Source organism: Pipistrellus hanaki, assembly GCF_964339955.1.
Source record: "Pipistrellus hanaki genome assembly, chromosome: 7".
In the NCBI taxonomy this organism is placed as follows: Eukaryota; Metazoa; Chordata; class Mammalia; order Chiroptera; family Vespertilionidae; genus Pipistrellus; species Pipistrellus hanaki.
Window position 1 is genome coordinate 42,403,110 of NC_140509.1, and position 26,779 is coordinate 42,429,888.

Sequence of the window (26,779 nt, forward strand, 5' to 3'; positions counted from 1 at the left end):
CAGTGGATAGAGTGTCGGTCTGCGGATTGAGGGGTCCCAGGTTCAATTCCGGTCAAGGGCATGTACATTAGTTGCAGGCACATCTCCGGTAGGGTGTGTGCAGGAGGCAGCTGGTCGATGTTTCTCTCTCATCAATGTTTCTAGCTCTCTATCCCTCTCCCTTTCTCTCTGTAAAAAATTAATAAAATATATTTAAAAAAAATAAACTTAGAAGGCAGGCACTCTTACTATCCCTATTCTACAGATTCTACATTGAGGCAAAGAAAGACTAAGCAACTTACCCAAGATCACATGTCCAAGGGACAGAGTTGAGGCCCAAGCCTAAGCAATCTGATACCAGCAACCTGTCTCTTAACTATACATAAAAAGTTTGAAAAAGAAGTAATACTATTTTCAACTAGAACTATAATCGTATGCGAATAGTAAAAACCGTCTTAAAAGTGCAATAGTAGTAAAAGTAATTGTAATCAACCTGTCTTCATTCTTCAATTTGGTTTTTAAAAATCATAATGATTTCTAACCCAACTTACTGTTCTTTCGGTTCTTTTTCCTAAAAACCTAAGCGTTAAACATTATGCTTTTACCACTTCTATTTTAGCCATAATATTCTTTTCCAACCAATGGAAAAAAAATCACACAGGGTGGTTTCTTTTAAAACAGACATTACTGAAACTGTAAATATTTTTAGCCCTTTGTACTTTTCATCCAGCACTTGGCTGAGATAATATAGAAACATTTAAAAATAGCCCTTCAGTGCTCTGAATATCATTAAACAGCTTAGCGCATACCCAGCACCTGCTTGACTCATCTTAATCAACACTGTTTTGCTAGTCACATAAAAAAGAAAACTGTTTCGGTTTCACAATTTTTTCTCCCTTAAAAGCCTAATATATCACCAGGGCATTTTGTGCTAGATGGCCCCCTCTCTTTCTAACTCAGAAGGTGACACCTGGACTAAGTCATGGGTAACTAATGAAGATGCGACTTTCCCCTCGGCACGTGAGAAAAGCCTCCCAGACAGGAGGACTCTTTATAACAACTGCTGGGATTTTAATGGGAAGTTAATTTTGTTCTGCCACTTAGAGAAGCGATACGAGGACATGTGGTGTAAATCTGTGCTGATGCGGGAAGGTGACGGTGGAGATACAGGTGTTTTTCCAGGGATGGGAAAATAAAATCCATAAATTTCATAAGAATATGAGAAGGGGAAAGGGGGAAAAGAGGAGAAAAAAAGAAATAATTTACTTGGAATTTACTATGTTCCCATACATGAGCATCAAACTTTCAACTATGGTGTGAACAGTACTATGTTGTAACAAAACTGAAGCAGCCAGCCTGGACAAACAGAAACATCACAGAACCTTAAAGCCCAAACAATGTGAGGCACTGGCTTTACGATGCCCGGGTATCCTTATTTAATAATACCAAGATTCACACAACTGGGTACCAAACAGCCTCTTCTTTCCAGTCACATTTGATAAAGACTTTATAACATCAGTCGCTGTAATCAAAATTCCTTGGGTCTCTGACCCCAACCAAAGAGAGGTGGTTAAAAACATCTATGTTGCCGAAACCAGTTTGGCTCAGTGGTAGAGCATCAGTCTGTGGACTGAAGAGTCCCAGGTTCGATTCCGGTCAGGGGCATGTACGTTGGTTGCAGGCACATCCCGGTAAGGGGGTGTGCAAGAGGCAGCTGGTCGGTTTCTCTCTCATCGACGTTTCCAGCTCTCTATCTCTCTCCCTTCCTCTCTGTAAAAAATCAATAAAAATATATTTAAAAAACAAAAAACAAAAAAAAACAAAACATCTATGTTAAAAAGACTCAACAAAGGCAGAACTTTAGTGTGAATACGTAATGGACTGTCTAAATAGAACACTTTCAAGAGTGAAAGGGGATATCATCAATTAATTCAGGACAAAGGAGTAAAGGGATAGTTCTCGGCAAACCTGGACTTTTGAGTCATCCATCTGTAATCTACAGCCCACAGCTATGAGCCCCCAAAGGAAAGGTTATAACTGGCTCCAGAGGAACCATTTTTTCCCCTTTAATAATTTTAGATCTCCTAAGATGTATGAGACAATGCGGATAAAATCTAAATTTCCTACTTAGCTTAACTTTTTAAAAATCTCTTTTCTTAGAGGTAAAATTTGGAATTATCAGAAAGCATGACTTCTTCTGGCTCCCCCAAAAGAGATAATCAACAGTAAGACTCTATCCAAAGCAGAAGTAAGTAGGTATTGTCTTGGATAGAGGTTGGCATTTAATTTATTTTTGTTAATGACTGGAAAAAAAAAAATCCTAAAGACATTGGTATCAAAACCCAATTTTAGGGAGGCCGGAAACTGGATTCCAAAAGTCCTTACAAGGTTACAAATGGGCCAAAATGTATATGGTCAAGTTTATTAGTCTTCAATATAAGGTTCTGCACAGTGAGTCCACAGGGGCCCAGCAGCTCCTGACTCCACAAAGGCAGTGTGACAGGGCTGCTAAAACACCCGCTTGGGTTGCATGACTAAATGCACTGTTCTTAAGACCAGTGAAGCCAACAAGTCCCACCACAATTAGCTTCAAATTATTCATGGAGAACAGCTTAAAATTTTGCCCACTACATTTTAAGACAATTTCTCATAAAATGGAGAATGTTCAGAGGGGAGAGAAACAATGATGAAGAAAATATCCTATGAGGAATATTGAAAGGAACTGAACATAACCAGCTTGGAAAAAGAAGACTTACAAAAGTCATGGTGTTGCTGAAACCGGTTTGGCTCAGTGGATAGAGCGTCGGCCTGCGGACTGAAAGGTCCCGGGTTCGATTCCGGTCAAGGGCATGTACCTTGGTTGCGGACACATCCCCAGTAGGGGGTGTGCAAGAGGCAGTTGATCGATGTCTCTCTCTCGTCGATGTTTCTAACTCTCTATCACTCTCCCTTTCTCTCTATAAAAAAATCAATAAAATAAATATATATATATATTTTTTTAAAGTCATGGTGTTGTCTTCATTTACGTAACATAAGATGTGCTAAGTGAATTGATAATCAGACTTATTCACTATACAGAAAATAGGATCTCTTAGAGGAGGCATCTGCGTTGGGTGGTACTAAACCTGAAGAGGCTTAAGGTCTTGCCCAATCTAACGGTCTCTAATTACCTGGGGGGGAAGTGCCACCCTCTTCATGAAATCAAACACTGGGAATTGCCTGGAGGTGCACCAGGAGACTTTCATCATGCATTGCAGGAGTTCTTCTTTTCTAGCCAAGCGAGTGAGTGAAAGGGCAAATGAAAATGAAGATGTCAAAGTATTTTTAATACCTCTCCTGGATGAGATGTAGCTACACCATATATTTCATATTTGTTCTGAAAATGACCACACAGAAGCCCTAATTATCATAAAGGACTTTTGTGGTCAAGCACACAATGTGTACGTAGGAATAAATAAAAAAAAAAAAAAACCATCATGGATAACTAGTTTTAGAAGCTATCGTTGAATAAGTTGCTTTTAACATACAAAGAATCCTTATTCTAAAAGACCATATGTACACAGTAATGCAATTTATCTTTATTTTGTCTTACTGTTTACAATCCTAAAAAAAATAGTTTTAAAATATCTACATTTAAAAAATTTAAATGCAAGAAATCACAAACAGCTAAAAGAGCTTAAGTAAAAGAATGTAGGGCCAGAAAGAAAAAAAAAAATCCAAAAAGATAAGGCATTAAAAAACTGGAGAAAAGCAAGTCAACAGACCGTAATCTCAATATCCAAGAGAGCCTGGCAAACAGTTGGTGAATAGAAATAAATGCTTCCTACTGACAGTTTCAATTAAACACAGACCATAATTTGTGAAAAATAACTGAGTATGTGAGACTTCCTAATCTTTTCTAAATTACTTAAAAATATTAAAAACAAAAACAAAAAAACGCCTGATACATTAAAGCACACTGATAAAAGTAGACTTTTGAAGTAGACTGACTTGTTCTATAAGAGCAGCAATAAAATAATACTCTGCTGTGTATAAGCGCTGGACCACCCAAAGGTGTAATGTCCTTATACTTAATAGAGGAAAGGTGATCTCAAGCCAGGTTTTATTAATTGCTCTCCACCTCTTTGAACCCACAATGTGTTTGGCTTTGAGAAAATAAAAATGACCTGGAGCAGAAAGGGCATTCCTTACAACCGGTGTCTGTATTTTATATTTAGAGTAATAGCTTATTTAAGAACTATTTCTTCTTGGATCTTTAACCTACAAGAAACAACAAAAACAGTACCAGCAAAAACCCATGTGCTGGGGAATTTATAGAAAAGTAACAACTTGATCTTGTCTAGCAGTATAAAGAGGTCTCCTGTCAATTCATTATCTTCCACTTACAAGTATTTTACATTTTAAAAGGACTGAAGGAGCTGTTATAAAGTTTCAAACTCAAAACTATTCTCTTGAGCATTAATATACCTTATACTCCCTACAGCCAAGCAAAATCTCAATTTGCCTCCATTAACACTCTAAAGTAAGTGAAGATTATAAAAATAGTGGGTTCCCAATCAATTGACTGGCTTTTATTCTGTACCTACCCACTATTAGGTGGGTGCATATAGAATTCATACTTCAAAACCATAATGTGTCTCCTGTCTAGCCCCACAAATAAGACAAATGATTTCTCTATAACCAGCAGAGAGGTAAGAAATCAATATAAGCCATTCCCTCCCTTCTAACACATTATTTGAAGGGGTTTATAAGTAGTTTTATATTCCTCATGTGATTTGTGGTCACACAGACTGGTTTTCCAAATTGAACCTCATTATCTGCCTCTCCAAAATCATAAAAATCTATTCACTGACACTCAAAAATTATTTATTAAAGTTTTACTCTGTATAAGACACTGTGATAGGGACAGATGGCACAAGAAATTTATAGTCCTATCATCAACAAGTTTTACTAGCAGGTAAAAGTCTCATACACAATCATCAACTCACAAGGCATCCAAGTGGCACCTGAATGGTGAAGCCAAGATTCATGGGGCCAAGGAGAAAAGAGGTGCTCTGCTCCGGTAAATGAGGGGAAATAATGAAGGAGGTATTATCTTGACTTGAGCCTGAGAGGACAGGACTAATCTCTTGCTGTGTTCCTCAGATCTTCTTACAGATGTTATTCTGCTATCTCCTTCCTCTTCCTCTCTGGATCCTATTTATCCTGTAGTAAACATGCTCAAGATTTTCAACCTTAAAAACTAAGATTACCCCAAAACAAAACAAAAAAACTAAGATGAAAAAACATGTTCCTTCCTTTCACATCTAAGCTTCTTGCAAGAGCGGTGTAAAGTGGACTGTCTCTTCTTTTTCACTGTGTAACAACTGCTCTCACTAGGATTACATGAACCCATAAGCTGACATATCTCAGAATCCCTGCTTGACCTCTCTGAAGTGTTTAACACTCTGACCACTCCTTTCTTCTGGAAACTACTGCTTTGGGTCCTATCCTTAGGTTTTACTCCTCCCCACAGATAATTTCTTTTAGGCTTCCTTTTATTGGTCTGCTCCTTAAATGTCCAGTTCCTAGAGCTTCTACCATAGTTTCTCTGTTCTCCATCTCTCACCCCCCAATCTCATGACTTAATTGAATACCCATACACTGATACTGTCACCGAGGCACTCACCCAAACCTGAAACTTGGGAGTTGCCTCAGTTATTTACTTTCAAAACAAATTCTGAAGATTCTACTTCTTAACTGGCTCTCACCACCATCATCTGCCAATCTCTATACATTCAGTCCCATCACTTTTCTTGTGGACTGCTATAGAAGCATAGTAATCGGTCCTCTAACCATTCTCCTTTGTCGCATCGCCACATAACTCTAAGACAGTATTTCTAAAGCACAAATGTAATCATGTTTTCATTAAAATTCCAGAAATGGTTCCTCACTGTGGATAGAATAAGGGCAATCTCCTTAGAATGGTATGTAAGATCCTTCATAATCAGACTCCCAATTATGTTTTAGCCCATCCTACCTCCACTGCTCTCTCCATGTCCCCATACTCCAGTCATATTGAACTGATCTCACACTCTGTCATCTGTGTTTTTGTGCTTCTATGGTTTTGCACACACCTTTTGCCTTGAATGTATCTTCCATCTTTCTCCTCTTGGGGGAATTTACAACACATTCTTTCAATATTTAGTGTGAGATTCATTGTTCAGTGATGTCTTTATTGACTATCTCACCTTTCTATGGGGCCCCGACCCATCCCCACACTTCCACCGTAGACTCCTCAAGTGGCTCTTGTATCTTGCTAGTATAGTATCTGTTCATGGCACCTGCCACAATTATTCCAGGACAGCAATTTTATCCTGTTCCTTTTTGAACGGCACAATGCAAAGTAGGTACTTAATGAATGTTTACTGACTGAAAGAATGAATGATGAACAAATCCAATCTACTATCTTGAGTTTGGCATGATAAAATGTGCCTCTCAAAAACAAAAGTTTTCAGAGTGGCCAAAAACCATTATGATGCTAATCAACATTATATGCACGCACTGGTAGCCAAGTTCAAGCAGTGACATCTTCAATTTACATGTGAAAAGTAAGCACTCGGCATTAGAGGAGAAAGATTCAAACATTCCACATAAGATTGCCACAAAGATAGCTCAAGGGCTATCATCCCAAGGGACATGCATTCATTCTTAGTAACTGTATAAGCCAGGGTTCACGTTTCACAGGGAACTTTCTAACACAAATTGGAAACGGACCGTTAAGCTAGGCAAAGGAAAAGCATGGCTTTGATACACAAGGAGCCACACATGCATTTTACATTAAATGCTGTTGTAACTTGTTCATAGAACATAGTACAAAAAATTATTCTAAAAGTTATAGCCTGTAAATTTGATATGTAAATAGGAATTTAAAATTAGAAATCTCCATGGCCACTGAAAGTAAAAAGGGTGGGTGGGGGGAGGAAATGAAAGATAAAATACACAGTTTCTAACCCTCTGGGATGCATCTCCCACGTGCCTGATCAGTAGGAGGCCAGTTAACAAATTCAATGCACCAGGTAAATATGACAGTTTACTGAAAATGGACCTTTTCATGAAAAATCATGGGTCCAACACCTTTATGACATATTCTGCTATTGAAGGAAGCATGCTTTCGCCTTGGCTGGTGTGGCTCAGTTGGTTGGGTGTCATCCCATGCATCAAAAGTTTGCCAGTTCAATTCCTGGCCAGGGCTTATGCCTGGGTTTCGGGCTTGATATCCAGTAGGGGGCATAACAGAAGGCAGCCAATCATGTTTCACTCTCACTTTGATGTTTCTCTCTCTCTCCCTCTCTCTCTTCCCCTCTCTCTAAAAAAATTCAATTAAAAAATCTTTAAAAATAGCCGAAACCAGTTTTGCTCAGTGGATAGAGCGTCGGTCTGCGGACAGAAAGGTCCCAGGTTCGATTCAGGTCAAGGGCATGTACCTTGGTTACGGGCACATCCCCAGTAGCGGGTGTGCAAGAGGCAGCTGATGGATGATTCTCTCTCATGGATGTTTCTAACTCTTTGTCCCTCTCTCTTCCTCTCTGTAAAAAAATCAATAAAATTATTTTTAAAAATAAACAGATAAAAATAAAGGAATCATGCTTTCTTCTCTTTCTTGACATGATGATGCTTGATGTACTTACATACATAGGCAAAAAGTAGGTTTACAGTTGTGAGTACATGACATTTTACTCTTGTATTATTTATTAATTACTTTGTTATTTATTTGCATTATAACTTTAAACCCATTTTTCCCCACTCCTGTATTCAAAGAGGTGGCTTAACATGGTTTCCATACCAAAGTGTAGAGAAAATAGCTTTTTTTTTTTAATTTGAAAAAAAAAAATCCCCAAACAGTTCTTATAAAATATTAAATTCTGCTAAAGATTGATGCCTTCAGGGAACCAGTCCAAAGAAAGCCTTTAATTTATTTAATGTTCTATGAGCTAATGTTATCAAGAAAATATATATTCTTGTTTTAAAATACACAATTCAGTGGTGCTTATAACGTAACATCCACTTGACTGAGTCCCTGATGTTCAGCTTCATAAGAGTAGCATTTTCCTAGAACTGACTCCTAAGGCCTAAACCTGCAAAAGATATGTGATGACATGAAGCTTAACATTTTGCCAGGCTGGTAAAATTATTTCTCAAAATAGTATCCTAATACATCAGCTTTTACTCCAACGTAAATAAAATGTCAGGAAAGGACTTCCATGTTTACTCCTACTACCCATTAGGAAACAGTTTTGACTGTAATCACTGAAGGGCCCATGTTCTCAATGCAATGGCATTTAGAATTTGCTCGTAACCGCAAGTCTAAGTAGATGTCGCTTCTCAGGTATTAGACTGATGAGGCTAAAGAAATTCATTTGCAGGCCAAAAGGCAATTTACCCTGGTCAAAACATTAAACGACTTCAGAAAGCCAGGAGGAACTCCTTGAACTAAATAAATATATTGGAAAATTCTGCACCAACTGGGTGGTTCAGTGGGATGTACAACATTTATTCTTTAACAAACCAAATAGGAATTCTAATGGCTTCCCTGTATTTCTCTTTATACATTTCAAGCTCAGTCTCAGTATTGTTCAATGTCTGCCCTTTTTGTTCTGTGTCTGTAGTTTTCAATGAAGAATTCAGACTAATAAAAGGGTAATATGCTAATTAGACCGAGAGACCTTCCGCAAGTCCTTCTGGACGAAGCCATGGTGGCAGGGCCAAGGCAGAGGCAGTTAAGGGTGATCAGGCCAGGAGGAGGGGTAGTTGGGGGTGATCAGGTGGGCGGAGGGTGGAGGGGAGTTGGGGGCAAGCAGGTCAGCAGGGGGAGGTCAGTTGGGGGCAATCAGGCTGGGGGGGGGGCAGGCAGAGTGGTGAGGGGCAATCAGGCAGGCAGGCAGGTGAGCAGTTAGGAGCCAGCAGTCCAGGATTGTGAGAGGGTTCCCAGATTGGAGAGGGTGCAGGCTAGGCTGAGGGACACACACACACACACACACACACACACACACACACACAGGAATTTCGCCCCTAGTTCCTTTATAATAGTACTGTGGTTATGTAGGAAAATGTTCCTATTCTTCAGAGATGATGCTGAAGCGTTTTAGGGGTAAAATACCACGAGGTATGCAACTTACTTTCAAATGGTTCTAAAAATAAATACCCCTTTCCCCAATACATATATACAAAACTACACATAAATAAAATAGCAAGTGTTAATGATTGCTGAATGTAAGCTGAGGAAGTAGAAGTGTTATTCTTTCATCTTCCCTCTAGGTTTGAATTTTTTCAAAAGAAATAAAAAGTTTTAAAAGAATTACTTTAACAAGTACCAGCTTTTCAAATTGTAAATGCATGTCTTTAGCATCACAAATCTAAAAGTTGGGGGAAGTTATTCTAAAGGTATGTCCGGACCAATAAAAGACACATTTGATTGTCTTCTACAGGCACAACCTTATTCAATTTGCACCTTCTGGAAGTGGCTGTGATTTGAGTGTGAGATGAAGGTGAAAAAGCATGATGAATGTATCCATAATCCAGGCATCTCCCTCCAAAAGGCCCCAGAGAGCTGGGGCTGCAGGGTCTCTTGGTCTCTTATGTCCTGGTGAGATCCTGGTCCACTCGCCCTCTCTCCAGTGCTCACCAGTGTCTCCTAGGAAATGTCTAGGAAATCAATGAGGATTTAAGGGGACCTGAGACATATATGCCAAATAAATAACTGAATGTCAGACCTACTAATTTTAAAATATTTGTATTATAAATATTCTTAAATGCTTTCAAAATTTCAGCTGAGTCTAACATGCTTTTTCAAATAGTTATTTGTACAATTTTTGTGCAAGCAATCTGCTATTATAATCAGTATAGGCTTGGTCGAACAAACTAAAGATTGTAACTACAGAAATAATTCATTTCTGACAAAACATGAACTGTCTTTCTCCTTCAATTACCCTGGCAACTGTGACAAGAAGCATGATAAACATGCCCTCACATCAGGAAAGATGGGTGGTCTATGTCAGCCTTACAGAGCATGCTTGTTACACAGTTTGAGAGGTAGGGTGGCCGAATCCTTTCCTCTTCAACTGTTTTTCTAAAATCACTTTTCATTTGCCCTAAAACAGGATTTTGAAATAGCAGCACCAAAACCAGTACTCAAAACAGGGTGCTAAATGACCATTTTTAAGTCCAGGTCTTGTGTCAGCTTCTAAAAGAGATGATTTCACACTATCCACAGGCTATTCTCTTTGGGATGCAACAATTTGATATTAACATAGCTTTCTTTAATGTATTTGTGCTAGTAGGATGCTAAATTCCTAACTCACACATAAGGATCTTAGCTGGAGTCCATCTACCCAGAATATGATTATCTTTTAATTAGCCTGATATGACTATGGTAATAAAGACCAAAGAAAGTACAGAACAACTCAGTGTACCCAGGTGAAATCTGTACCATCTAAGCAGTTTAAATGGCTTATAATCAACTGGACAGTATTTTTCCAATGAGAGACACAAATTACAAGGTAAGGTATCTTTCCATCTATCTATTATACATTGAGTGTTTACTTAATGTGGCAGGCATGGAGTTAGGAACCAATCTGTGCATATTAGCTCATTTTATTCTTATTACCACACAGTGAGATAGGTAGGCATTAGAGAGGAGTGGACAAGGAAGCTCTGAGAGGGAAAAGAAAATTTTTGAAGCACTAGTATATGGCGCTGTAGCAGTGCTTTCTATACATCATCCCACTTAGCTCTCTTTACAACCCTAAGACCTAAGTATCAGTAACCCCATTTTACAGAGGAGAGAATTGGGAGGTACAAAACTTGATCGAGATTCAAGATTGCTGAGTTGGGAACTGAATCCACCTATGTCAAGCACAACATGGGCACAGTTCCTCTCTCTGGTCACATTCCACAAGCTCCAAACCAAAAGCTTGAGGTGAAGGTGCCCACCATAAAGGGAGCAGCTGTGAATATCACCTCCTAGCCAAGGAATACACTGAGGCTAAAGCAACCCAGTGCCTGGGTGGGGAAAATAATCCCTCATGTGGCAAGTAAGTTCCTTTTTAAACCCAAAGATATGTCCCTGGCTGGTGTGATTCAGTTGGTTGGAGCATTGTCCCACACATCTAAGGGCTGTGAATTTGATTCCTGGTTAGGGCACATACCCAGGTTGCAAGGTGTGTAGGGGAGGCAATCAATGGAAACATTACATCAATGTCTCTCTCTCTCTCTCTCTCTCCCTCTCTCTCTCTCTTCTTCTTCTTCTTCCTCCTCCTCCTCCTCCTCCTCCTCCTCCTCCTCCTCCTCCTCCTCCTCCTCCTCCTCCTCCTCCTCCTCCTCCTCTTCTTCTTCTTCTTCTTCTTCTTCTCTCTCTCTCTCTCTCTCTCTCTCTCTCTCTCTCTCTCTCTCTCTCTCTCTCCTTCTCTCTCTCTCCATCTCTCTCATCAATGACAAAAATATCCACAGGTCAGAATGTTTTTTAAGTTAAAATTAAATATATAAATACATAAATAAATAGGATGTGATCAATTGGGAGGCTTTGTGTTGCTTGCAGGTTAACCTAGATCTTAACGCCACTGAACACTAATCCTCAATCTGACCTCAAGACTGAACCAGCCTTCTACAGATCCAGTAAATGACCAATCACCAAGAGAGAAGAGAGCTCTAGAAAGAACCATTGAAAGGCTCTTCTCAGCTGCCTGCCTTCTTGTCCTTTGTCCATCCTTCTGTATGACTAACTGGGATCTAAATTTACATGTGTGACTACTCACAAGAGCCAAAAGGTGGAAACTGCCCAAATGTCTATCCACTGATGAATCAGTAAGCAAACTGTGGTATATTTGTGGCATACAATGGAATATTTTCCACTCACAAGGAAGACCGAAGTACTGATACGTGCATGCTACAACATGATGAACCTCAAAACCATTAAGCTAAATGGAAGAAGTCAGATACAAACAAATCCATATGATAGGATTCCAGGTATATGAAATATCCAGAAAAGGTAAATCTATAGAAACAAAAAGCAGATCGGTGGCTTCCAGGGCATGAGGAATTAGGGGAATGAGAAGTGACTGCTTTAAGGGGCATGGGGCCTCCTTTGGGATTATGAAAATCTTTTGAAACTAGACAAGAGGTTGTTGAACACTAAATTGTATACTTTTTAAGAGGGTTAATGTTATGTTATATGATTGACTTCAGTAAAAGATGTACAAGTATGAATGCGCAGTCCTTGGGCAGTCTTGAATAACCATGCACCATGTGCCAAGCCATAGAGGTGCCCCACCCTGGGTTCTTTTTACATTACACGCAAATAGACAGACGGATTTCCTGTAAGTCAGCTGATCTTGAGGAAAAAAATGTTAGAGAAAGAAAATGAGAACTAAGCCATCTCAAACAAAACAAAACAAAACTCAACACTCAACTCTGTCACCTTCCTATCTCCTCCACCCCACAAAAACAAACATAAACTCCAGCCACGGAGTGCATCACATATAGAAAAATTGGTACTTAAAAGACCTTATGATAAAATGAAATCTGCTGTGGTTTGTTCCCTCCAAATTAAATAAAAAGATACAATAGGTTTTTAAACATATGAAAAGAGGCACACAATCTTGCTGGTAACTAGGGATATTCAAACTAAAACAAATAGGAATCACTCTTCATCCATAGGAGTGGGGAAATTTTTTTAAAATTCCTAATACCTAGCTGCAGGAGACAGCAGGTACTTCAACTTTTTTGAAATGCCATCTGGTATTATCTCTGACTCAGCTTTTAGGAATATATCCTTCAAATATCAAAGTACATACATCAAAATATAAGAATTTTAACTGTAGTGTGGTTGGGAGCAGTAAAACCTAAAATGCTCCTGAATGCCCATCACCTGAGAAATAATTGAATAAACAATGGTACAAATGTAAACGTAATAGGCATTACATTTATATTTTCAAAAGACATATTTGTTGATAAGGAAAGATGTGACAAACTATTAAGTAAGAAATAAAGTTGCAGAGCATTGTTTATGATTCCATTCTATTTTATAGAAGGAGGAAAAATTATTATATATATGTTTGTGTATATATTGTATAAAGAGCAAGAAAAAGAAATAATCTGAGAAGTAGAAACACAATGAGCTTTTTCTATATTCATCTGTATATTGTTTGAAACATCGCAATAATCATTATTGTCCTGTGATGTTTCTTAAAACAGACAAAGTTTAAATAAACAGCATTTTTTCTGCATTTGACTTATATGAGTGATAACTAACCTCAGGACATACTCTCAGAGTAGGTTTTTGGGGAACTGTCACTATTTCTTGCATACATGTTTGAGATTCATCTTCAGGCTCCTAAACTCTCTATTCTGTCCACAGAGTGGGACCTGCAGACCCATCCCAGATCCAATCCAGAAACTGAGAGTAGATATTTAGAGACATGTAAAGCAGTTTGCCAGAGTAATTTTATGTCCATTGAATGTAACAATTTTTAAAAATGAATCAGGCTTATGTTTTTATGACTTTTTAACTTCGTTTTTCTACTAATTAATTTTTATTGTGTTTTATAACATTATCAGCTCATGACTCTAACAAAACAGAGAAGCATAATTTTGAACAATGAGAATTGATGTTCCTAGTAACAAAATATAGCAATATAAGATATTAGGAACTTTAATAACGGAAGATTAAATTTTATTAAACATATTTGGACTCTATTAAGATAATCAAATACAAAAATATACCAAATAGATAGATGAAAACTTTCTGGTAATCAGAACTGATTTTTAACTACTCTAAGTAAATGACTAAGCTGGTTCTCTTGTTAGGAACAATGAACTCCAAATTTTATTTACAAATGAAGACTGGAGAATAAATGGAACCCCAGACAACTCCAAAAACTACTTACCAAGGGTTCAGCCAGAGACACTTCAACTTTTGTTAAAACTATAGTTAAAAAAAAAACAAGTTAACTTGATTTGTATCTCTCTCCCCTATTATACTTCTGAGTCAAGATGCTAATGGCCACAGAAGACAGTTAAGAAAGAGATGCAAGGGGGCCTGATGGGGCAGGAGGTGGGGTCTGAGAGCTCTCCTGTGTTGACTGCATTTTAAGTTTCACTTACAAGTGCTCTCTGCTGGGGGGACGGGCCAAGGGGATGGAAAGAAGTTACCTTCTCCCGAGTCTTCTGAGTTTTCTACGTGGTGACCTATTTTCTAAAATCAGAATGCACCAAGTTATCATTACCAATAAAAACTGGCTGGAATAATAAAGGACCGAATAGGCTTCTAGCCAAAAGCTAAAATAAAAAAATATATATATGATCATTTGTAAATGCAAATTTCTTTTTTCCTCACTAAAATGTTTCAACTCATGTGAAAGTGGGGTGCATCTCCAAATCTGACAGCTTTAATAAAAGCAACTGTGAGTGCCACTGTCCACAGCTGTGGGCTGAAATAAGGGAGTCCTGGATTCTCACCAAAGGGTACGCAGGCATTGGATCTATGACACATTTTGGTCTTTTGAGGATTCCTGGGAAGTTGGGAAACATTTTATTTTGTCGGTATTTTCATATCAGTTAGACTTTACATGACAAAGAAACCGGAAAACAAAAAGGAATCCTGTGTGTGGTGGTGGTATATGATATCATTTGGATGCCGTGTAACAATCAGTGTATTAAAAAGAGGCTTAGAAACAAATGAGCCCATGGCCCTGTGGGGTTGGGCTGCTATGTGAACTTCGAAAGCGTGGTTCAAAACTGATGGTCTTCTACCTCCCCTCTGCTCATCAACTTGACCCTGAAATGATGTCTTCAATAGGTGGTGATCAATTAAACACCTCCACAGTCAGAACCTGGGAGCTGTGTGAATGACAAGGTGTTAGGTAAGGTAGCTCAGTGTAACTAACTGGAATATCAGTCAACTAAGTGGTATTTACTAAGCATTCAGAAAAGACCCACTGAGGAAGAACTCAGCAACACCCAAACCTGTACAGTCCAGATGGATTTCCCCTCCCCATCCTGCCAGCCTCCCATGCAGGGCACAAAGGGCCTTCCTCTTTGTCAAATCCAATGCCCTTTTCAGTCTTTGTTCCCCTTGACTTCTTTGCAGCATTGGATACTGTTCAGCAGCTTTTTATTTTCTCTTTTAATTATCCTCTCTCCTCCGGTTAGCTGCTTCTCCCATTTCCTTCATGGTTCCCTTCTCCTTTCTCCTTCCTCTGCTTGACCAAGGGCACTTCCCACGGGCACACATTTCTCTCAGTCCCATTCCCCTCCATGTCCCTCCCTTCCCTCCCCCCTCTCTGTCCCTCCATCAATCCCTCTCAGAAACCATTCATTATGCCTCTCCTTGCAAATCACCTTGCCCTTGGACTCTCCCTTATTTTCAACTCTCCAGTGAAAAGTTTTTCTAGCATGTGGTGCCTCTACTGCATATGTAACCCACTCAGAAGCCTTCACTTCTTGCCCTGGTGCTACAGCCTGTACAAAAGAGTTCCCCTCTTGACCCCATTTATTTTTTCAATAGCAGCACTGTTCTCCAAGCCACCTAGGGAGCCTCTTCTTCATCTTTAATTCCAATCATTTGAGGCATGTTGATGCTTTAAATCTCACCTACCTACTTGCCCTGACCAGGCCCTGTTAGGCTCAGAGTAACTGCTTCTCTTCTTTCCTGTTTCCTCTTTCCAAATGGGCCAGCTTGCTGCTGCCATTCTGACCTTTCAATCACCACCCCTGCCCTTTTTATCTTTCCATCACCGTCCCCAACTATTCAAGGACCCTCACCACCACCCACGTGCCCTGGTAATGCGGGGTAAGTGGAGCAGAGCCCCCTCAAGCTCAGGCTCTGGAGCCTGATGGCTGGGCTCTGAATCCCAATGCCACCCTCAAGTGACTGTTCGCCTAGGCCTCCTCATCCATGAAATAGAGTTGATCATCACAATATTGTCCTCAGAGGCCTGCTGTGAAGATAGGATTCGTTGAAAGATGTGACGAATTTGGAATAATTCTGATCTAGGGTTAACTTTTGATGGCTCCTAGTTAGGTCGGCCTACACAGTGCCTCCTAAATGTGTGTGCCCATTCTCCCTTTGCTATCACACCTGCCCACATTCAGCTTTTACTATGTGGAGACCCTTTCTCCTCCTGGATGCTCTATCATATAGAGTCTCTACTCTATAGAGTCTATACAAATTCTACCAACGTCAAGGACCAGGTCTCCTTCCGAACTGGCAAACTTGCTGCTGCCATATTGATCTTTCAATCACCACCCTGGCATTTTTATATTTTCCCACCCAATGGGGCTGGGAGGGTACCTGGTGGTGTCATTGTCTCTAGTGACTCCCACTAAACCCCATCGCTCCTGCCCCTGAACTTCTATTTATTGGATGTCCCTACATCAGGCTGTTCTTTAAATTAGCAAGTGTGAGAGGCAGCCCACACCCTAGAGAGCACTGGTGTTGGAGCCAGTGGCCTGACTCTTGACATTGGGTTCCCCTAAGTGAGTGCCTAATGTCTCTGAACCTCAGCTTCTTTCTCTGAAAAAGTTATAACATTATCTCATTCAGAAGGTTTCCTCAAAGACTGAATAAGATCATGTCAAGTCCCTATCACTTCATCGGGCATATTAATAAATGTCGTTCTCTTCTAGCGAGACTGTAAACCCGAGCTCATGATTCTCTCAGCTCCAAGGACAGCACTATGCAGGAATTAAACATATGCAGGTGAATGGCAGGCCAAAGAAATAAACTCATTCCAAATCTAAGGAGTCTATGACGATATTTTGAAATGGGCTTTTCCAAATCATAAAATGTAAATCATAAAATAATTTTCACATAGTCACTCTGCCAAGAACCTACACTGATTTTCTTTTTGCTCTAATGAGGGAATATATTATCCATCTAACCTTTATCTCTTACATAATATTAAGGTTCTTTTTTTTTTTTTTTTTTTTTTTTTTTTTTACTTAGGACTCGTTTTTACAAAATGCAGAAAGTCCACAGCAAAAGAAGAAAAAGCAAATTGCAAGACAAAGTAACCTGAAAGATTTTTCATACCTAAAAAGGGAATTTTTAACCACAACCTTAGTCATAAACCTTCACCAGGCAAATCAGACGCAGTGAAAGATGAAGTACCCAGGAGAGAACTGGGTTGAAGTGCAGCTCGGGTTCAGGCAGTGGGTTACAGCACAAGACTAGCTGACGGAAGTGGGTGCTGCACCTTTATCATGGCCGCCCCCACCTGACCACCTGGAGCAGCCTCAGAGGAAGCAGACAACCCCCACACACTTTCCAGCTGCATCTTGGAGCCACAAAGTACGCACACAGAATCAGCCAACGTATAAAACTGTATCAGAAGCATCAATATGAAAAGGGGAAAATCTTCAGCTCCTGATGAGTAACCTGTGCTATTTAGATTCTGTTACCAAAGCCAGAAGTTAAGCTCAGGGGAGACCCCTCCACACACACCCACACAACCCTGAGAACTGGCTACACAAGGCCACGATCCAAAGATGAAATTCTGGGGGCACTTAAAAGGCTGAAGCAGCAAATCCTCTGGTAGGGGGTAGAGGGACCAGGGTGGGCATGTTGTGGGCTATAGTTCTCCTCCCCTGGTGTTCAATGACAACTGAAAATATGTTAAAAAGCAGAGAGGACTGCTCCTGCCTTAGAATCAGGCTAGACAAAGGAGAGACTCATGGCCCGGGATCCCACATTGTCCTATAGATGAAAAGGCTGCATCTCATTGAGTGAGTGTAATTCATACATTGGGAGCAGTATTCTTTGAAGGGGGCTGCTTCAGAAATTCACATTATTTAAGTCAAGTGGAGGGAAAAAAAAAACCCAGAAAAATAATTAAAGCAATTGTTTTCAAGGAATTTTTAAAACTTTACTTTGCTCCACTTGAATAGTATTTTAATCGTAATTTTAAGCAGTTAAATAAAAATGCACCTGCAGTGTAAATCATGAGAGAACACACCTGCTCTTCAGATATAACCTAAAAATAATTTGATTCCCCCCATGCTCTCATTTTATATTTAATTTGGAAAGCAAGAAGAAAAATTAAATATGCAAAAATGTGGACCCATAACTTATAATCCTAAAGAATCAACAGGCATTAAAGAAAATGTGATTTTTAGCATCTACCCATAACCCAAAGTTCAGCCAGTATTTGGAGGATGGGGTAATCATGCTGACCTCACAATAAAAGGAGGGGCTTTCTATAAATGCAAGGGAGAGCCACCACAGCAATACGGGTACAAAACTCTCGATCTAGAAGAGTTATGTCCTAATTTAATGTAACATTCTCCACTATAAAGTAAGTTTAATTTACCACTAATAATAGCAAAAATCTTCTCTGTCCATGGAGGCCAAAGGAACTATCAGAGTATTTCTCCCCTTGTTTCCATTTCCCAAGTATCTTGCCTAGGGCCATCTTGAGTCCCAGCGAGGAAAACTGGAAGATTTCTTCCTCTGCCCAGTGTGCTTACGTTAGACAACTCCTCTAAGTTTAAATATAAGATACACATCTTTAAGTGATCATTCATGTTAATGAACTACAAAGGTAGACTCTGTGTTAGCAAATCCTGGAACTACACTTCCCTCACACAGGATGCCACTGGATAAATAGGCACCTTAACATTTTTTTCTAAAAACAGGCTGGGGAATCTATAATTGCTTTCTTTGCAAGAATGCAGATTTGATTGCCTACAGATTACCCTAAACAAAAGAGAAAGGGATGGAGGAAAGTTCAGTAAAATTTTGAAAGCTGTAACTTTCATTATAGATTTTGGGATGTAATTTCCAACCATGTACCTCACCTCCATTTCTTCATTCCCCCAATAAAGACAACCTGTTATTCATCCCTTAGTCCAGGGGTCTTCAAACTACGGCCCGCGGGCCACATGCGGCCCGCAGAGGAGTCTGATCCGGCCCGCCAGGTTTTTTGGGCAGTGAGCGCAGCCGAGGTGTTACAGTAGGAATTAGTAGTTCATATAGTCCGGCCCTCCAGCTCTCTGAGGGACCGTGATCTGGCCCCCACTTTAAAAAGTTTGAGGACCCCTGCTTAGTCTATGGATAATGGCATCTTTGTAACAATCTCATCTTAATTTTTCTCTATCATTTGCCAGAATTTCTCTTGGAGGAAAAAAAAAAAGTATAATTGTAAGAGAAACTGAGTGATACAAATTCAGTAAAGACATACCTTGTTTTACTGCACTATTATTTTATTGTGCTTCACAGATGTTGCAATTTGTGTGTGTGTGTTTGTTTGTGTTTTATAAATTGAAGCCAAACCCTCCAGAAGCATAAAAGATTATGAATACTCTCTTTGTTGCAGAGGTCTGAAACCAACCAAACCTGAAATATCTCTAAGTATACCTGTATTTCAATATCTTAACCTTTCAAACTCTATCTTGATGAAGGAGTTTACTGTTTCCTCTTCATTCTGCTTTTTGTAATGTGTAAGGCAGTAAAATGCCTTCTCCTTGCATCCTGTTGTAATGGCCACCTTAATATTTATTTTGGCACAGTATTTGAGGTATCAAAAGTAAAAATTTTACTTCTTTTCTTCAAAAGAATTTCATAAAGCCAAATTTCAGCCTCAAATACAAGATAACTTAATAAGTAAGCTGCTTTTGTAATTCTATCTCTACATATATGCCCAACAAAAATGCATGTGGGTTCATACAAACATGTTCTAGAATGTTCAATAGCAGGGCTATTCATAATGACCAAAACAACCTGAAAACTACACAAATGGATAAATAATGGTACAGTAACACAATAGAATACAATCTGGTACTGAGAATAAAAAAATGACCATTATTCGCAACAACATAAATGGATTTCACAAACGTATTATTGAATGAAAGAAGCCAGACACCAAATAGTGCATGCAATATGACTCCATTTGTGTAAAATTTAAAAACAGTAAAGCAAATCTATGTTTTTAAAAGTCAGCGTAGTGGTTACCATGGGGGGAGTAGTTAAAAAGGGATCGGGAGAGATTTCTGGGCGAGTACTAGTCATATTCTGTGACTTAACCTGAGATCTGGTTAGATCAGTATTCACTTGGTGAAAACTCATCAGTATGATGAATGTATGTGAAGTATATACGTTTCTCAATGTAGAATATAATTAAATTTAAATTTCAAATGAAATGAAATTAGCTGTTTCTCTCAAGAAATGGATTTATAGGTGTGAAAATTACAGTGGCTCAGCATAGCAAAATGGAGCTAAGGAGCTGGACTCAAATTCAAGATTTTACTGCTAATTATGCGATCTTGGCTTCTCCGGCTTTCGCTCTGATAAAATGAAGCGAACAGCGAAGATTAAATGACATAACAGTGAATTTTTTAGCAAAAAGGATATACAAATGCTTATCACTGTTACATGAAATATGCTCTTTTTGTGGGTTCAGGAAAGCAAGCATCTCTGAAAGTAGGGCAAAGGTGCAGACTGGGACTTCTTCAAATAAGTGGATCCTATCGGTGGCATCTCATTTCTAAGGCGCTCTGCTAAGCTCTGATCTCTTCCCTGAGAGCTCTCAGTCACTCCACACTTGACAGTCTAGACCAGCACTTCCCAACAAACATACTGTGAGCCACATATGCCATTTTAAATTGTCTAGTAGCCACATTTAAATGTAAACAAGGAACAGGTAAAAATAACATTTTTACTCAACCTTACATGTGCAAAGTATTAGCAGTTCAACATGTAACCAATCTGAAAATTTGTTCAATAAATGTGTGTGTTTTTTCTTCTTTGTATACTATATCTCTGAAATCAGCATACGTTTCGTACTCACTGCACATCTCAATATGGACTAGCTGCATTTCAAGTCTCAAAAGCCACAATGCATGTAGGGAGTGCCTCCCAAACTGGATAGCACACACTGGAGTCTAGACTGAAAAATGTGATTTCAAACCATTCTGGAAAAACCCTATAGGGATATGTAATAATATTCCTAAACCTCGCTCTTAAAAATTAATTGTACTTCAAGCAATTTTTAACAGCTATGTAGCTCAACATCAACCTCCTATTTACTCAATATTCAAAATGGTGATCTAATAATTAAAATTTGGTAAGGTGCTACAGTTATTAAAAATAAACTTATTAATTATTAAATTTTTCAACATTGTCTTATTTATTTTATGTCCTTCCCAGATCACTCAGCCCAGAGCTTTGTACACAGAAAGTGAATGAATGAATGAACAAGTTAAGCAAGCAAATAAGCTGGCAGAAAAAGCTTAGTCTTCCACCTCACAGCCAGTTACTGTTATGATGGAGCATGGTTCATTTGTTCATAATCATTTATGAATTAAGAAATCAAAATAGGAAGACTCTCACTAAGGCAAAATTAATTTTTTTTTAAAAAGTCAGTCCTATAAAACTCTGCTAAACTAAAATTAAAATATAATTATAATGTACAAGAGTTATGAAAATGTCTATGGCACTTCACTATTTTATAAGGCCATTTGTCATACATTATCTCATCTAGATGACATAAATACACCAAATATTATCTAAGCCACCTGTCAGAGCAAAGTTTCTTTGTTCTATAAGCCAAAAGAAAACAGAGATGGAAATATGTTTGTAAAACAAATAACGCATGGTTACATGGCCTTAAAGAACATCTTTTATTCATAAGAAGTTTTCCCCATTCATTTTTGCCATATTTTATATCCTGATTACAAGTCATTTAAGAACTTCTTTATTTTGGAATTTTATAACTATCATGTTAAATGTTAGTTTTACTATAAACATCAAAAGAATAAATGACTAATTACATAAAGGGGGAAATATGAAATGAATCATGGATTCCATCTGAACTTAAAAGGATAAGTAGCAAATATTTAAGGAAAAAAAGAGATGAGCTCAAGTTAGTCATGGTATTTTGAGAGGAAAAAAGATAAAACTGTTTTACTCGCCTGATCTCAGATCTAAAATCTAAAAGATAAGCGCTACTGTGGAGAATTACTATAAAATACTTCAAAGGTTCCCATAATATCAAAGTGTGGAATAAGTATAAGAAAAAAAACACACACAAAAAAAAACAGGCTAAGTATCAACTCAATGTATCAATATAATGAGAAGTTACTATTATTAATATTTAAATGTCTCTTTGAATATTCTTTTTTTTAAAATATATTTTTATTGATTTTTCACAGAGAGGAAGGGAGAGATATAGAGAGATAGAAACGATGAGAGAGAAACATCGACCAGCTGCCTCTTGCACACCCCCTACTGGGGATGTGCCCACAACTCAGGTACATGCCCTTGACCGGAATCGAACCTGGGACCTTTCAGTCCGCAGACCGACGCTCTACCACTGAGCCAAACTGGTTTCGGCTCTTTGAATATTCTTATCAGATATTCAGAATCTTAATCTTAATCTGGAAATTTTAATGAATAGAGAAGAAAAAAACTGAAGAAATTAATACAATTTTAAGCAATAATTTAGTACAATATGTTAAAAAGAAAAAAAACACTTATATTTTAATTGCTATAAGCTGACCAAATACATAAGAAACCTAACTTTTACTTTAGGGAGAGAATGGACAAATCCCCTTCTAATTAATGGAGCAACAAATACTTATTTGGGTTTATGCACATATACTCGGTCATTTTATTTTTTTAAAAATTGCAATTGAGATGTAATTGACATATTAGTTTCAGATGTACAACGCAGTGATTTGATATTTGCATATACAGGGCTGGGCAAAAGTAGGCTTATAGTTGTTCATGTGGGAAATAATATAATAACTATTAAGTAATAATGCAAGAAGAAACTCACATACTCACAACTGTAGACCTACTGCTACCCATCCCTGTGAAATGGTCACTAGAAAAAGTCTAGCTAACATCTGTCATCACATATAGTTACAAATTTAATTTTCTTGTGATGAGAACTTTTAGGACCTATTCTCTTAGAAACTTTCAAATATACAACACGGCATAATTAACAACAGCCAGGCATTTTACGTTGATATTAGAAATGAACTGGTAATTTTCAGTTTACTAAATAAAATAACTGAATCCTAAGAATTATGAAGAGGGATCTTAGAAACATTTACCCCAGTGGATGTGAGCCCCAGGAGATCCTGATAAAAATGTGGATTGTGATTCAGGAAGTGTGGTGTGGGCCTGAGATTCTGCATTCTAACAATCTCCAGGTTACACTGATGCTGCTGGTCTGGGGACTACCTATATGTCAGGTAGCAAGGCTCTTTTCAAGCCTAAGGGAGGTCCCGTGCCTCAGCTTGGACCAGGAGCAAAACCTGCCTCCACCGATAGACAAGGCAGGGGTCTACTTGTGGAGCAACAAAGAAAGTCTGTCTAATGACAGAAGATACCCTCTATCTCCCTACATCTCCTCTCCCATGGTAAACATCCCAGCTTCCTTGGCCAGTTCCAGATCCCCAAACATCTCAATCACAAAGGATGCTCCCTCTATGGTCAGCATCTCTCTTCCCCAAACAGCCCCTTGGGAGAGGACACAGTATTCCATGCACGAGACAAATCAGGCTTGAGAATAATTGAGCAAAACCACTGCACTGCCCGACTTAAAGAGGACAGCTTTCTTCCTGAGGTTCTAAGGAGATGTCTCCTCCCATAAGAACCAAAGAACCATGCTGGGCTAGCGCCTCACAATCTTGTGCGGGAGCTGGTACCAAACAGGTGTGTGCAAATTCTGTACTTGAATATCTTTTTTAACCCAAATGTGGGAATTTACATTTATTCCTGTTAAATGTCATCTTGCTGCTTTGGGCTTGGCAGTCTCTGAAGTAATTTTAAAACAACAGATCAAATCAGAAATATTTTCAGAAAATAACAACGTACAAAAACCTTTAAAATTGCACCGTGGGGGCCCTAGCTGGTTTGGCTCAGGGGATAGAGCATTGGACCGCAGACTAAAGGATCCCAGGTTTGATTCCGGCCAAGGGCACATGCTCAGGTTGCAGGCTTGATCCCCAATATGGGGAGTGCAATAATTATCTCTCATCATTGATGTTTCTCTCTCTCCCCCTCTCCCTTTCTCTCTGAAAGCAATATATATATATATATATATAACACACACATACATACATTGGGGAAAATAATAGTGTCTACCAGATAAGATTGTTAGGAGAATTAAATGGGTTAATATTTGTAACATGCTTAGGAGAGTGACCAGCATGTAATTACCTAATAGGTCATGCATTATATACATATGCAAAACAAGCAAACAACAAACAAAAAAAAACATGCAGCTTTAAAAAATAATTTTAAAAATACAACATCCTTGGGATTACTATTCAGTTGGAAACAAAACATTGCCAGGACCTTGGAAAGCACCTAAGGAACCTCTTCCCCATACCTCACTCCATCACCTGTGGGAGTTCACGGCTATATTCATTTGTGTGTGTGTGTGTGTGTGTGTGTGTGTGTGTGTGTGTGACAAACTATTCTCTTAATTTTCTTATTAGTTTACCATCTACATATGCAGCCTAAATAATGCATTTAGTTTTGCGTGCTTTTGAACTTTACATGAATGGGATCATGTTGTATATATTATTCTGTCTGGCTTATTTCATTCAACATCCAGTTTGTAAGATTCATCCATACTGATGCATGTATTTTTATTTGTTTAACAGTATTGCATGCTGGTTACTCTTCTAAGCATGTCACAAGTATTAACCCATTTAATCCTCCTAACAATCTTCCCTGGTAGACACTATTATTTTCCCCAATGTATAGATGAGAAAACTGTGGTTAAAAAGTTGCCCAAGGTCACAAACTAAGTAGCAGAACCAAATCCTGGACACAGGCAAGAATCATTGCTCTTAAACACCAAGCATGCTCTCTCTCCACCACCTCCTCTACATGGTGTTAGCTCATTTTTCACTTACAAATAGTATTCCAATATACTTCAATCCAATGTTGATGGGTATCTGGATTGTTTTCGGTTTTTGCTCTTACAAACAATGCTTCCTTGAATATCCTTGAATTTTTCCTATATGTATACTTAAGAGTAAGACTGCTTAAGTTATTAGCAGGTTGAACTTATGTTAGTTAGGTAATAGCAAACTGTTTTCCAATGTAATTGTATCAACCAGCTTTATACAAGAACTCCCATCCATCTACGTCCTTGTAACACATGGTATTGTTAGGTTTTTTAATTTCTGCCAATCAAAGAATGTGTATGGTATGTTATTGTTATTTTAATTTGGATGCATTTGATTATTAAACTAGTCATTTAGATTTATTTGATAAAGTGCTTAAGTATATCATCATGTCATGTTATCTGGCTTTTTTTTACTGATATACTAGATTGTGTCTGTTATTTATTTATTTTTTTTTACATATTCTGGGCCAGTCCTATGTATGTGCCACAAATTTCATTCACTACTTTGGGCTTGTTTTCTCATTCTTCATGTTTTAGTGAACAGTTCTATTCATATAATTTTCAAACAATGAAAGTAAAGGACTTCTCATATATTTTAAACCTTTGATCCTATTATAAAAGCATTTCAGAAGTCTGCACTTAGAATGTACATATCCCTCCATTCATGGCATCTTAAGGATGGGCAAAGGTCCTGCTGGCATGGCTCAATGGTTGAGTGTCCACCTATGAACCAGGAAGTCATGGTTCCATTTCCAGTCAGGGCACATGCTTGGGGTTGCGGGCTCCATCCCCAGTGGGGGACATGCAGAGGCAGCAGATCAATGATTCTCTCTCATCCTTGATGTTTCTATCTCTCTCTCCCTCTCCCTTCCTCTCTGAAATCAATAAAAATAAAAAATAAAAAGAAAAAAAAGGTCAAGGCACATTGTGCTGACAATGATTAATATGGAACAAAAAAGCCGATGAAACTGACATCTATAAATCATGAAGAGTGTCAATTAGGAAATTAAGGACCATTTAGCCAATCCCACACTATTTTGAGGACATATACTAGATCTAACTCCTTTAAAGCTTCCCAGTCCTCCAAACCTTGCTGACTTTTTTTTTTTTCCAACTCCTGCAATACTTACCTCTACTATTCATCTTGGCTTTTGAAGACATATTGCCATGCCCTGTACTTCAAATGCTTTATGTCCCTTTATATACATTATCGCCAATATAAAACAAAAATCTCCCTAGAGACAGGAACCAATTATTCTGGTATTCTATTCCAACTGATTTATCCAAGAATAATTTTAGGATATATTAAAAGAACTTCAATGTATACATCTCATGCATTAGGAAACTGGGCAAAATAAAAACACGAATTGGTTCAAGAGAAATTAAACTGAAGTTCAATAAGAAGAAAACACTGGTGAAAAATAAATCTGAAATGACAGCGTGGGAACAGATTATAAGGAGCTTTAAATATTCTGCCAAAAAGAAGTTTAGACTTCTGTGGTCAGCAAGAAGGCATAGGTGATTTTTAAAGAGAGTCAATGAATCCATTCATTCATTTATTCATTCAACAAACATATATTTACTAGGATTGAGCACCTTTACTCAGTGCCAGACACTGGAAACAATGACCCTTGGGCTCCTGAAGCCTAAGTCACAGTGAGGAAAACAGATAATAAACAAGCAAGCAGCACAGATAGCATGTGAGAGAGAATAAAATCTACAGAGAGAAGAAAGGAGAGGGAAGGGGTGGGGCGCCTGGGGAAGGAAGGAAGTCCCTGACCTCCACAGGGCGGGCAGGGAAGGCCTCCTGGGGAAAGTGTCACTCCTCACTGTGTCCTGTGGGTTCTCTCGCCTGTTCGCATGGACCTGCCAGGCTGTCGGTCCATGTTAACTTCCAGAGG

At 38.6% G+C, this 26,779-nt stretch overlaps 1 protein-coding gene across 2 annotated transcripts in view; it reads right to left on the reverse strand.

Moving 5' to 3' along the window:
• Positions 1-26,779, reverse strand: part of BACH2 (BTB domain and CNC homolog 2) — a 335,108-nt gene that overhangs the window by 293,185 nt on the left and 15,144 nt on the right. The gene's annotated exons all lie outside the window — the stretch shown is intronic.